The sequence below is a fragment of the Neolamprologus multifasciatus genome, chromosome 4 (genome assembly GCF_963576455.1).
Source record: "Neolamprologus multifasciatus chromosome 4, fNeoMul1.2, whole genome shotgun sequence".
Classification (NCBI taxonomy): domain Eukaryota; kingdom Metazoa; phylum Chordata; class Actinopteri; order Cichliformes; family Cichlidae; genus Neolamprologus; species Neolamprologus multifasciatus.
This window is the reverse complement of record NC_140442.1, coordinates 8,999,059-9,005,058: the sequence shown is the minus strand read 5'-3', so window position 1 is coordinate 9,005,058 and position 6,000 is coordinate 8,999,059.

The window sequence follows — 6,000 nt, the reverse complement described above, 5'->3', positions numbered from 1 at the left end:
CTGCTGCTTGGACAGGACCTTGTGGGAAATTAGACCACGCCCATCGACTTCAGCTCTACTGCGCTATTGGCTGGACACAGACACTCCCCGGGATACCACGCCCACGGTGCACGCCTCTCAAAGCAAACATCATCCACAGCGTCACATGTCCTGTGGTAGATGACAGTAATCAAATAATCCAGAATCAACATGATGTATTATAATATTCCAATATTGACTGTCTCTAGTGCTCACTTGTAGGGATAGTGTCTTTAATCGCTCATAAATCTCTCTGATGTAGTATTTGTAGTATTTATACAGACACTCATTATGTCTCAGCAGCCAGTTTAGTCTGTGAATATATTGAATAAGGACACAAAATCATAACGTATCTTAATAATACACTTCTAAATGACCGTTAAGTGTATTTTAAGATGACATTTTACAAAATAGTAATATGCTAAAATCAGGACAAAATTCTTCACAGACTTGCTAGTGTTACGCTACATTATGTCAGTGTCATGTTTGTATAATTAGGAATCTTTCACACTCTCTTTACTTTGCTCTCTATGCTATACTTTACTAAAATCCACAAAACTGCAGCAGTAGGAGGCAGGAGCACTGGTGCTAAAACTAGACACGTGACAGATCCAGCCCCCTCAGCACTCATGGCTATTTCTCCGTTAATATGCCTTCATTTCCCCTTTGCTGCTCAGTGTAGACTTCCCCCACACACTTTTGGCTTTAACTCATTCCTCACCAAGTAGAGCTCCCAGCAGCTGGTTCACCCACATCGGCTCAATAGGTATACTTCTTTAATTCAGTTCTCAAATGCAGTACATACGAACTAAGGGTCATTTTTTGCACTGTGAGCACAAAGGAACATCACTACTTCAGATACTTTTAACCTCTGCACTCTGCATTCTCCCTTGGGGCTTTGAAAAATCAATAAGAAGGCTTATGGGGTCACATTTTCACCTTAGCATTAAGGACCGTAAGCCTAGCCACCTCTTTACCCAATCTCCCACTGTCAAAAAGGAAAGAGGAAAGGAAGCAAACTGGTTTCATTTTAAGTTTTGTTTTGACAAACTGCAAAAAAAGATGGCATATATTAGTACACAGAAGAGAATGCTTCTTTTCCTGAAAGCCATAGCTTTTCTCTTAGTATCGCTCTCAAGGCCAGATCCTCCCTGTCCTCCCCCATATCCCAAAACAATACGCTTGGGGGCCTCTGCTCCCACAGACCTGGAGGAACATATGTTTTATTTTTAGAGCCCTCTCTCTCAGCCCACGCTAGTAAAGTGAAAAAAGAGAAAAACCCTCCCTCCGTGTATGGTTTCTGAAAGAGCTGAAGTAGAAAAGAAAGACTAAAAGTATTACAGCATAATTTTTTTTCAAATATCAGTAAAAAACTTAACCCAAATATGATCTGCAATTAGTTATTTTATTTTATTGTATTTGGTACAAAAGCAACAATCTGAAAATTTCTATTCTGTGTCATACAAACTTTATCCCAGTCTTTCAGTATCTTTCACTATCTCCATCCGCCTCCTCCTCCTCTCTTTTCCCCCTTCCAAGAGACGACACACGATTCTCTATTAGCACGTATGCATATATGCACTCACACACTCACGCACGCATACTTGGATAGACACAAGATAACCTGATACAGTGTGTCAGGTTGAGGAACCAGATCAGGAGTAGGACGGATGATTTGGTAGGGCTCCCAGTTTGAACGGAAGCCAAGCTGGCTGGCCTCAAGATGGCAGAGGAGAGGAAAGTGTGAACCTGGAGTAACAGGGTAGTCATTGAAATCTGAAAATGTGATGGAATGCAGCTGCTAGATGTAGTGGAGCTGCAGTATTTCCTTGTGTCTCTGTGACAGCAAGTAAAATGTGATGTTGCTTTTAAAGCACTGTGTGAATTTGGATTTCTTGCAGGTAACATGAAGGGACATTTCTCTTTTACTTCTCCTCAGTCTTTTCTTTTCAGTCCTCCACCCTTCAACCCCACCCCCATAATCACTACCCCCATCCCCAAGATACACACACACACACACACACACACTTCCTGCCTCCAACTTCTCACAACACCATTTGTTGAAATTGGCATATGGGGTTTCCAACTGAGACGTAGAGTAGACACAAATCACACACATCAAGAGACAGAGCAGAGCAGAGTGCTGTTCCCTTCTCTTTCTGCCTCTCCCTCTTTTCTTTCCTTCTCTCTGTCTCTCACTCTTTCCCCTTTGAGTGTCTGCCTGCGGGATCCTGTTTCACTGCTGCCCGCATCACAGCCAGACTCATATGTTGGTGAAACAAATTGATTGTCAACAGAAAGAGATGTGAAGTCTGGCCTGCCAAAAAGCTCCCTGCATGATTCACATTTGGGTGGTTGTTATGGTTTTTTTTGTTGTTTTTTTTTCTTCTCTGAGTGATGATTGATAAAATCTTTTGATATGTTTCAAGAGCTTTCTGCTTTTGAGGTTTAATTCAAACATTCAAAGGGCTCTCTAGGCACACAGAGCAAACAGTAAGAAGCTCTATATCTGTATATGAAAGCTACTCCGCATCTGGTAAATTGCACCTTCTGTCAGGTCCAAGGTCAAAGTTTATCTGACAGCCCCCACGTAAGGATTTAGGATTGGAACTCACCCTCTGTGGCCCTGACTCGTGACTCAGACATTTCCTCCCTGCTGTATTCAGCATTGAACTTAACCCTCATCCTGCTGTGGCACCAACCCCTTTGACACCAGTCCTGTGTGCTTAGGGTGACCAAAAGTTTAGGCTGCAGGTTAGAGGACAGAGGACTGCTGTTTGATGGCTGTTAGCCCATGTAATGGGATAGGCTTCTGTAAAGCCCTGGGCCGGTTGACCTCAACTTCAAACTGTGAAATATCCAGCAGTGCATGAGATTATTTGTGACAGAAAAGTTGTTTATGTACAAAAAATGAGTGAAAATATAGATGGACGAGAACTCAAAAATGAATAATAAAGTCACTAGAATACCTGGCATACCTGAGGATCTGGTTTTAACTGCAGAACATCCAGTCACAGGGGGCCTTGTTAAAAGATTTGTTAACCAAATTATGCATCAAACATTAAACAAGAGAGACAGTGGGATTCTTAGGTGCACACCTGGGCTCACGCCCATGCCATGTCAAGTATCTTCTTACCCTTTCCTGTTCTACAGTACTTCAGAGATAGTGTTTAACAGTGTTATGGATGCCACAGGTAAGGAAGTGTTTCTAACCCTGGCTGTGGGTACATCTGTTCCTGGGGACTGCATGGTGTACACGATCGTATCAGTGACAAGCAAGGCTAGAGAAAACATTCCTGGCTTCAACTTCTGACCCTCTCGCCCCAGTTAACCCCTCCCCGTTTCCCTTTCTTTCCTGGCTTCGTTACAGTGACCCTCGGCACTCAAGATTACTGTGCACCGGTTCAACCTGTCAATGCATTAACTGACAGCAAAACTTGTGCAATGGATGGATATCGTTTCGCAACAATGATTCTCATGTTTTAAGAGACAGGGTGATATTCTATACCTGAAGCATGTGTCGCAAGTACCAAGTACGGAAAATGTGCAAGAAACATCACAGTCTATTAAAGTGATTTTAAGGGTCTTTTTTTATACAGCAGCTTCTGTCAACTAGATGTTAGAAAGATTTCAATCTGGGTATTTAGATATATTGACACCATTATTCATTCCATCAGATAAATGAATGCTTTTAACTGTAGCATTGCTGATTCACTGTTTAAATTCTTCAGACTTTACTGTACTTAGTAATTATATTTGAAAAGCATGCATTCCTCCGCTTTGGTGAAAATGTAAATAGGAGCAGACGTGATAGCAGAAATGTGGTTATCACTAACTGTCATCAAAAAACAAATGAGGAGGGGATGTACTGGAATTAAAGAGGCATAGAGAAAGATGGGAGACTGATAAAAATCAATAGTCAACTGGAGTAGATAAACAGCCAGGGCAACTGAAGAATAGACACAACATCTGACAATACAAACAAGCAGAGATATGCCCTCATAATATCTGGTATTTTTACATCAAAGAAGAGGTAAAAAAAACCCCCAATTAGACTCCTCAAATACTTGTGCTGAACATATCTTCTTACTTGCTGTTAACAATTTAATCGTACAGGACAATCACGCTCTCCCTCGGTCCTCTATTTTTTTCCATAGTTTTTCTAAAACCTTTATCATCCCGTACTCGGGACTATCCAAATTGAAATAATTTATTATAAACTTTTGGTGTCTGGAAGTCAATGATACAGTAGGTTAAACACTGTGAGTGTTAGAGTGAGGGAGAAGATAACATATTGACAGTTAGGAAGGCTGGGCAGAGAACCAGAGTCCTTCAGCTATTTTTGGATGCCGACTGTGTGAAAGTATGCTGAATGCAGAATAGATGACACATTGCCAAAATCTGAACCTGCGTTGCATTAGTGGTGTCTGTGCAAACTTGAATTTCTGTTGTTAAGCATATACATTTGCAAAAAAGACGTGCTTTGGCACAGAGGCACATGTATGCATATTCTAACACTTATTTGATGGAAATGATGCAAAAATGACTCTGCATTTTAAGAATGGGTTGGTTGGTAGTCACCATAGACGTGTCATCAGGATTTGCAGAATCACTGGAAACAATCTGCTGTTTGTAAAAGAGTCCAGTCCTGTGCATCTGTGCAAGGGCTTGCTCTTGCTTCCTGTGTTTAGAGATCAGCCTCGAGAGCAGCTCTTACAAGTACAAGCAGTATAATTACTGAATATGGAAAAAGTGCCCACTGCTTTCCCTCAGTCTGAGCAGTGGCCCTTCACAGAGCAACTGAGTAAACTTCAATTCCTTTGGTCCTGTTTGTCAGTATGTATCTGGATGTTTTTGCAGAAGAAAATAATTGCACACTCCTGTGAATTTGGGATTTTCCACACTTCTGTAAACAGGATCTCTCAGAAGCTAAACGTTTCAATAAATGGGTATTGAATTCTATTAGGAGGAAATCAAATCTACGATGATGCTACAAAGAGTGGAGGTCTGCGATTCATAGGCTCACCTAAAAAAGAACAAGGTAAGGGATTTGAGACATTTCTATATTTCAGTTTAAAGCAGAGGGACAAAGAAGAGGGTAAAACACAAAAAATTTAACCTGGCCTTAAGGTAAATACGTGAGTTTACAACTTGTTGGGATGCTAATTAACAGCCTACTGGTTCTTTCTTTCCTTAGTCTGGCAGCATTAGCCCACACATCACCACATATCGCACTCACCTGAACCCACTGCTGTATCGTAACAAAGTTTGATTAATCTGTTTGCATTTAAGGAACTGTGCCTTACTAAATAAACTGTGTGTGCTTGAGACAACACACGGGCGTCCCTCCATGTGTTGTCTCGTGTTTCCTTCAGGGCTTGAGCCAAGCTGTTGCTAGGTGCCATGACCTCCAAGAGCAACATTCATGGGTAGAGAGGGTGAACCCTGTGAGGAGGACCAGGGCTGTATTTTATTTCTGCACCTCCCCCTACCACAAACACACACTGTATACCACAAAGTCCCAATGGGCCTGGCCTCTGGCTAGGCTCATTCACTCAAGTTCATCATTAGCATCCATTTATATTCATTACTAATGATCTCTCATAACTAATGATGTTTCTTAACAGGAAGCAGTGCAGTCTATGATCCTAAGAGGTAGGATATTTCAGTCTTTTTCCCCCAGTGATTAAGGTTTTAGTATTAAATAGGCTACTTTATACACTACATTGCAAGAAATAGCCCTCCCTTGCTTTGGCTGCCCATCAGATGCCCTAGCCCCCACCCCGCCTAGAAGCTGTGAGTGGAGTGGGGCCCAGCATTGAGGGGACAAGTTGTTCTGTAACCTCACTGCCAAAGGTACTTTACTGGAGCTCAGTTCTACAGAGCTGAGCTGTGGAAGGGAAGGACACACTTTGCATGTCTAGTCAGATATTTAAAGAGTGTGTGCATGCATAGCAAAGTGTATTGTAGAGAGGGTTTGGC